The sequence below is a fragment of the Macadamia integrifolia genome, chromosome 14, assembly GCF_013358625.1.
Source record: "Macadamia integrifolia cultivar HAES 741 chromosome 14, SCU_Mint_v3, whole genome shotgun sequence".
In the NCBI taxonomy this organism is placed as follows: Eukaryota; Viridiplantae; Streptophyta; class Magnoliopsida; order Proteales; family Proteaceae; genus Macadamia; species Macadamia integrifolia.
Genome location: NC_056570.1, coordinates 19,471,635 through 19,480,300, shown reverse-complemented (window position 1 = coordinate 19,480,300; position 8,666 = coordinate 19,471,635). Strand labels below are relative to the sequence as shown.

Sequence of the window (8,666 nt, the reverse complement as noted above, 5' to 3'; positions counted from 1 at the left end):
GGAAGGGGTGAGATGAATAGGGATGACGTGGAAAGACAATGGTTGGAAGGGTTAATATATAGATAGTGGGTTTGGATGATAGTGAAATCAAATCCCCACATTTTTTATTTTATTTTATTTTTCCAAAAATCCTCAAGAAAAAAAAAGAAAAAAGAAGAGAGACAGTGAAAGGAGAAGAAAAATTATTCCCTACTAAAAATATATTAATAGGGAGAGGGATAGGTATGCCGCCGATATCAAGTATGCTAGCGGATAGCACTAATAGGAACACATGATGGAGTATCATTCAGGAAAGATATGAGGGTCATTTCAGAAAAAGGGAAGAGAGAGATAGACACAATAGGTGCTAGCATACTTGATATCGGCAGCATTCCCAACCTTTTCCCATATTAATAATAAAGAAAAAGAATAGTACTCGCAGCACGGTTTCGTTGCACGGCTTGTACACACAGGAACCATTATAATATTTAATGTAGAAAATATGTCTACTTTCAAATAGGGAACACCAAGCAGCGTTTTGTACAAGATAGGTATCTTCACCTCCGGAAGGTTGGTATATTCATCATAACCTGTATTACGGAAATGATAAAATTAGAGAAATAACATGTACAGATTTTGGTGTAAAAGAACAACTATGGTATCAAGAATTCAAAGCTTATTATACCTATTCTTGTGGCTGAAAAGTTAAAAGAATAGCCTGAGGAGATCATCATGAGGAATAGAATGAACAGGGTGGTAGACACCTTCATCTCTTGTAACACTGTTTTCAAACTCTGCTATGCTTCAGTCCAAATTCCAGAGGCAGGAGGGAAGGGGTGAGATGAACAGGGATGAAGTGGAAAGACAATGGGTGGAAGGGTTAATATATAGATAGTGGGTTTGGATGATAGTGACATCAAATCCCCACATTTTTTATTTTATTGTATTTTGGCAAAAATCCCTACGAAAAAAAACAAAAAAAAGAAGAGAGACAGTGAAAGGAGAAGAGAAAGTATTCCCTACTAATAATATATTAATAGGGAGAGGGATAGGTATGCCGCCGATATCAAGTACGCTAGCGGATAGCACCAACAGGAACACATGATGGAGTATCATTCAAGAGGGTCATTTCAGAAAAAGGGAAGAGAGAGATTGACACAATATGTGCTAGCATACTTGATTTCGGCTGCATACCCAACCTTCTCCCATATTAATAATAAGGAAAAAGAATAGTCCTACCTGCACGGTTTCGTTGCACGGCTTTTACACAGAGGAACCATTATAATATTTAATGAAGAAAAGTTTTCAACTTTAAAATAGGGAACACCAAGCAGCGTTTTGTACAAGATAGGTATCTTCACCTCCGGAAGGTTGGTCTATTCATTATTATGGAAATGATAAAATTAGAGAAATAACATGTGCAGATTTTGGTGTAAAAGAACAACTAATGTATCAAGAATTCAAAGCTTATTATACCTATTCTAGTGGCTGAAAAGTTAACAGAATAGCTTGAGGAGATCATTATGAGGAATAGAATGAACAGGGTGGTAGACATCTTCATCTCTTGTAACTCTGTTTTCAAACTTTGCTATGCTTCAGTCCAAATTCTAGAGGCAGGAGGGAAGGGGTGGGATGAACAGGGATGAAGTGGAAAGACAATGGGTGGAAGGGTTAATATATAGATAGTGGGTTTGGATGATAGTGACATCAAATCCCCACATTTTTTATTTTATTTTATTTTGGTAAAAATCCCCACGAAAAAAGAAAAAAAAAAGAAGAGAGACAGTGAAAGGAGAAGAGAAAGTATTCCCTATTAATAATATATTAATAGGGAGAGGGATAGGTATGCCGCCGATATCAAGTATGCTAGCGGATAGCACCAATAGGAACACATGATGGAGTATCATTCAGGAAGGATATGAGGGTCATTTCAGAAAAAAGGAAGAGAGAGATAGACACAATAGGTGTTAGCATACTTGATATCGGCGGCATACCCAACCTTTTCCCTTATTAATAAAAAGGAAAAAGACTAGTCCTCGCTGCACGGTTTCGTTGCACGGCTTTTACACACAGGAACCATTATAATATTTAATGAAGAAAAGAGACGCTTTCTTGTTGATGCAGGAAAGAAATAAATGAACAAAGAGGAACAATTATAATATTTAATGAAGTAAAGAGACCCTTTCTTGTTTGATGCAGGAAATGCTCAGAAATAAATGCACAAAGAGTAACCGTTATAATATTTAATAAAGAAAAGAAACCCTTTCTCGCTGATGCAGTAAATGCCCAGAAATAAATGCCCAAAGAGGAAACATTATAATATTTAATGAAGAAAATAAACCCTCTGTTGTTGATGTCGTAAATGCCCAGAAATAAATGCACAATGAGATGATTCTACCCCTAAGGAATTGAGGATGCTGGCACGTTCTCTCTTGTGAAAAATTGAAAGTTCAACTGAAACCTATATTTAGTGGCAGTTGAAGCCTATATTTATGAACTAAATATTTACCCTGCCACTAGAACCATAAACACGGTAATTAATAGCCTTAAAGGTTCACGATTAATCATCCATCAGTAGTGTTTTACAATATAGTCTCTTTTTAATATTTTGAGTAAAAAGTGGCACTTTCATCAATAAAAAAAAAATAAATGCACTAAAGACAAGAATCAATAGGAGGGTATGTGAGGGGAGCCCGGATCAGGTCCTCAGTTCTCATACGCTTTTCATGTGACATGCGTTCTAGTATAACCTATGTTATCTTAAGGCCTTCTTTGATATTATTTTTTTTTAATCTATTTAACAAAAGTCATTAATGAATTTTTTTTTTTTTTTTATCAAAACATAAAAATGATTTGGTAACTACTTAACAAAAATAATTTTTTGTGAGAAATAATTTGGTATCTCTATGTGGAAGGGTTAATATATAGATAGTGGGTTTGAATGATAGTGACATCAAATCCCCACATTTTTTATTTTATTTTATTTTGGTAAAAATCCCCACGAAAGAAGGAAAAAAAAAAAGAAGAGAGACAGTGAAAGGAGAAGAGAAAGTATTCTCTATTAATAATATATTATTAGGGAGAGGGATAGGTATGCCGCCGATATCAAGTATGCTCGCAGATAGCACCAATAGGAACACATGATGGAGTATCATTCAGGAAGGATATGAGGGTCATTTCAGAAAAAAGGAAAGAAAGAGGTAGACACAATAGGTACTAGCATACTTGATATTGGCAGCATACCCAACCTTTTCCCATATTAATAATAAGGAAAAGAATAGTCCTCGCTGCACGGTTTCGTTGCACGGCTTTTACACAGAGGAACCATTATAATATTTAATGAAGAAAAGAGACGCTTTCTTGTTGATGCAGGAAAGAAATAAATGAACAAAGAGGAACCATTATAATATTTAATGAAGTAAAAAGACCCTTTCTTGTTTGATGCAGGAAATGCTCAGAAATAAATGCATTGGAAGGTGACGCATTGTTACCGGGAGGCAAATGGGATTGTCGATTTTTTCGCAAAATCATCAGCGAGATTTGAAGTGTTGTATCCAGTGGAAGCTTGGCCTCGGTTGGTTTCAATGGAATTGGATTTGGATGCTAACCAGCGTCCAAGATATCGCTTTATGAACTTATAGGTTTTGCATTAGACAAAGATTTAAGGGGGCCTTTTCCTGCTGACGGCAATGCCGAAGGTGGGGCAGGTCAAATTTTTTCTTAGTCTATTTCTTGTATGATGGTGGTGATATTTTCTATTTCTTTTATATTTGGCTGTACATTCTTTATTTCTTCGTAATACAATGAATCTTTAGCCAAAAAAAAAAGGAAGGATATGAGGGTCATTTCAGAAAAAAGGAAGAGAGAGATAGACACAATAGGTGCTAGCATACTTGATATCGGCGGCATACCCAACCTTTTCCCATATTAATAATAAGGAAAAAGAATAGTCCTCGCTGCACGGTTTTGTTGCACGGCTTGTACACACAGGAACCATTATAATATTTAATGAAGAAAAGTGTTCTATTTTAAAATTGGGAACACCAAGCAGCGTTTTGTACAAGATAGGTATCTTCACCTTCGGAAGGTTGGTCTATTCATCAGAACCTGTATTAAGGAAATGATAAAATTAGAGAAATAACAAGTACAGATTTTGGTGTAAAAGAACAACTAAGGTATCAAGAATTCAAAGCTTATTATACCTATTCTTGTGGCTGAAAAGTTAACAGAATATCTTGAGGAGATCATCATGAGGAAAAGAATGAACAGGGTGGTAGACATCTTCATCTCTTGTAACTCTGTTTTCAAACTCTGCTATGCTTCAGTCCAAATTCTAGAGGCAGGAGGAAAGGGGTGAGATGAATAGGGATGAAGTGGAAAGACAAAGGCTGGAAGGGTTAATATATAGATAGTGGGTTTGGATGATAGTAACATCAAATGCCCACATTTTTTATTTTATTTTATTTTGGTAAAAATCCCCTCGAAAAAAGAAAAAAAAAGAAGAGAGACGGTGAAAGGAGAAGAGAAAGTATTCCCTATTAATAATATATTAATAGGGAGAGGGATAGGTATGCCGTCGATATCAAGTATGCTAGCGGATAGCACCAATAGGAACACATGATGGAGTATCATTCAGGAAGGATATGAGGGTCATTTCAGAAAAAGGGAAGAGAGAGATAGACACAATAGGTGCTAGCATACTTGATATCGGCGGCATACCCAACCTTTTCCCATATTAATAATAAGGAAAAAGAATAGTCCTCGCTGCACGGTTTCGTTGCACGGCTTTTACACACAGGAACCATTATAATATTTAATGAAGAAAAGTGACGCTTTCTTGTTGATGCAGGAAAGAAATAAATGAACAAAGAGGAACAATTATAATATTTAATGAAGTAAAGAGACCCTTTTTTGTTTGATGCAGGAAATGCTCAGAAATAAATGCACAAAGAGTAACCATTATAATATTTAATAAAGAAAAGAAACCCTTTCTCGCTGATGCAGTAAATGCCCAGAAATAAATGCCCAAAGAGGAAACATTATAATATTTAATGAAGAAAAAAAACCCTCTGTTGTTGATGTCCTAAATGCCCAGAAATAAATGCACAATGAAATGATTCTACCCCTAAGGAATTGAGGATGCTGGCACGTTCTCTCTTGTGAAAAATTGAAAGTTCAACTGAAGCCTATATTTAGTGGCAGTTGAAGCCTATATTTATGAACTAAATATTTACCCTGCCACTAGAATCATAAACACGGTAATTAATAGCCTTAAAGGTCCACGATTAATCATCCATCAGTAGTGTTTTACAATATAGTCTCTTTTTAATATTTTGAGTAAAAAGTGGCACTTTCATCAATAAAAAAAAAATAAATGCACTAAAGACAAGAATCAATAGGAGGGTATGTGAGGGGAGCCCGGATCAGGTCCTCAGTTCTCATACGCTTTTCATGTGACATGCGTTCTAGTATAACCTATGTTATCTTAAGGCCTTCTTTGATATTATTTTTTTTTAATCTATTTAACAAAAGTCATTAATGAATTTTTTTTTTTTTTATCAAAACATAAAAATGATTTGGTAACTACTTAACAAAAATAATTTTTTGTGAGAAATAATTTGGTATCTCTATGTGGAAGGGTTAATATATAGATAGTGGGTTTGGATGATAGTGACATCAAATCCCCACATTTTTTATTTTATTTTATTTTGGTAAAAATCCCCACAAAAAAAGAAAAAAAAGAAGAGAGACAGTGAAAGGAGAAGAGAAAGTATTCCCTATTAATAATATATTAATAGGGAGAGGGATAGGTATGCCGCCGATATCAAGTATGCTCGCAGATAGCACCAATAGGAACACATGATGGAGTATCATTCAGGAAGGATATGAGGGTCATTTCAGAAAAAGGAAAGAAAGAGGTAGACACAATAGGTACTAGCATACTTGATATTGGCAGCATACCCAACCTTTTCCCATATTAATAATAAGGCAAAGAATAGTCCTCGCTGCACGGTTTCGTTGCACGGCTTTTACACACAGGAACCATTATAATATTTAATGAAGAAAAGAGATGCTTTCTTGTTGATGCAGGAAAGAAATAAATGAACAAAGAGGAACCATTATAATATTTAATGAAGTAAAGAGACCCTTTCTTGTTTGATGCAGGAAATGCTCATAAATAAATGCATTGGAAGGTGACGCATTGTTACCGGGAGGCAAATTGGATTGTCGATTTTTTGGCAAAATCATCAGCGAGATTTGAAGTGTCGTATGCAGTGGAAGCTTGGCCTCGGTTGGTTTCAATGGAATTGGATTTGGATGCTAACCAGCGTCCAAGATATCGCTTTATGAACTTATAGGTTTTGCATTAGACAAAGATTTAAGGGGGCCTTTTCCTGCTGATGGCAATGCCGAAGGTGGGGCTGGTCAAATTTTTATTAGTCTATTTCTTGTATGATGGTGGTGATATTTTCTATTTCTTTTATATTTGGCTGTACATTCTTTATTTCTTCTTAATACAATGAATCTTTAGCCAAAAAAAAAGGAAGGATATGAGGGTCATTTCAGAAAAAAGGAAGAGAGAGATAGACACAATAGGTGCTAGCATACTTGATATCGGCGGCATACCCAACCTTTTCCCATATTAATAATAAGGAAAAAGAATAGTCCTCGCTGCACGGTTTCGTTGCACGGCTTGTACACACAGGAACCATTATAATATTTAATGAAGAAAAGTGTTCTATTTTAAAATTGGGAACACCAAGCAGCGTTTTGTACAAGATAGGTATCTTCACCTTCGGAAGGTTGGTCTATTCATCAGAACCTGTATTAAGGAAATGATAAAATTAGAGAAATAACAAGTACAAATTTTGGTGTAAAAGAACAACTAAGGTATCAAGAATTCAAAGCTTATTATACCTATTCTTGTGGCTGAAAAGTTAACAGAATATCTTGAGGAGATCATCATGAGGAAAAGAATGAACAGGGTGGTAGACATCTTCATCTCTTGTAACTCTGTTTTCAAACTCTGCTATGCTTCAGTCCAAATTCTAGAGGCAGGAGGAAAGGGGTGAGATGAATAGGGATGAAGTGGAAAGACAAAGGCTGGAAGGGTTAATATATAGATAGTGGGTTTGGATGATAGTAACATCAAATGCCCACATTTTTTATTTTATTTTATTTTGGTAAAAATCCCCTCGAAAAAAGAAAAAAAAAGAAGAGAGACGGTGAAAGGAGAAGAGAAAGTATTCCCTATTAATAATATATTAATACGGAGAGGGATAGGTATGCCGCCGATATCAAGTATGCTAGCGGATAGCACCAATAGGAACACATGATGGAGTATCATTCAGGAAGGATATGAGGGTCATTTCAGAAAAAAGGAAGAGAGAGATAGACACAATAGGTGCTAGCACACTTGATATTGGCGGCATACCCAACCTTTTCCCATATTAATAATAAGTAAAAGAATAGTTCTCGCTGCACGGTTTCGTTGCACGGCTTTTACACACAGGAACCATTGTAATATTTAATGAAGAAAAGAGACGCTTTCTTGTTGATGCAGGAAAGAAATAAATGAACAAAGAGGAACAATTATAATATTTAATGAAGTAAAGAGACCCTTTTTTGTTTGATGCAGGAAATGCTCAGAAATAAATGCACAAAGAGTAACCATTATAATATTTAATAAAGAAAAGAAACCCTTTCTCGCTGATGCAGTAAATGCCCAGAAATAAATGCCCAAAGAGGAAACATTATAATATTTAATGAAGAAAAAAAACCCTCTGTTGTTGATGTCCTAAATGCCCAGAAATAAATGCACAATGAAATGATTCTACCCCTAAGGAATTGAGGATGCTGGCACGTTCTCTCTTGTGAAAAATTGAAAGTTCAACTGAAGCCTATATTTAGTGGCAGTTGAAGCCTATATTTATGAACTAAATATTTACCCTGCCACTAGAATCATAAACACGGTAATTAATAGCCTTAAAGGTCCACGATTAATCATCCCTCAGTAGTGTTTTACAATATAGTCTCTTTTTAATATTTTGAGTAAAAAGTGGCACTTTCATCAATAAAAAAAAAATAAATGCACTAAAGACAGGAATCAATAGGAGGGTATGTGAGGGGAGCCCGGATCAGGTCCTCAGTTCTCGTACGCTTTTCATGTGACATGCGTTCTAGTATAACCTATGTTATCTTAAGGCCTTCTTTGATATTATTTTTTTTTAATCTATTTAACAAAAGTCATTAATGAATTTTTTTTTTTTTTTATCAAAACATAAAAATGATTTGGTAACTACTTAACAAAAATAATTTTTTGTGAGAAATAATTTGGTATCTCTATGTGGAAGGGTTAATATATAGATAGTGGGTTTGGATGATAGTGACATCAAATCCCCACATTTTTTATTTTATTTTATTTTGGTAAAAATCCCCACGAAAGAAGGAAAAAAAAAAAGAAGAGAGACAGTGAAAGGAGAAGAGAAAGTATTCTCTATTAATAATATATTATTAGGGAGAGGGATAGGTAAGCCGCCGATATCAAGTATGCTCGCAGATAGCACCAATAGGAACACATGATGGAGTATCATTCAGGAAGGATATGAGGGTCATTTCAGAAAAAAGGAAAGAAAGAGGTAGACACAATAGGTACTAGCATACTTGATATTGGCAGCATACCCAAC

At 35.2% G+C, this 8,666-nt stretch overlaps 1 long non-coding RNA gene across 1 annotated transcript; it reads right to left on the bottom strand.

Moving 5' to 3' along the window:
- Positions 1–3,878: 3,878 nt before the first annotated feature.
- On the bottom strand, positions 3,879–7,166 carry LOC122060875. The gene is made up of 4 exons (XR_006134486.1): positions 6,898–7,166; positions 6,774–6,802; positions 4,182–4,312; positions 3,879–4,086 (listed from the first exon to the last, which is right to left on the bottom strand). It is a non-coding gene; the product is annotated as an uncharacterized LOC122060875 (long non-coding RNA).
- Between the last annotated feature and the right edge of the window lie 1,500 nt (positions 7,167–8,666).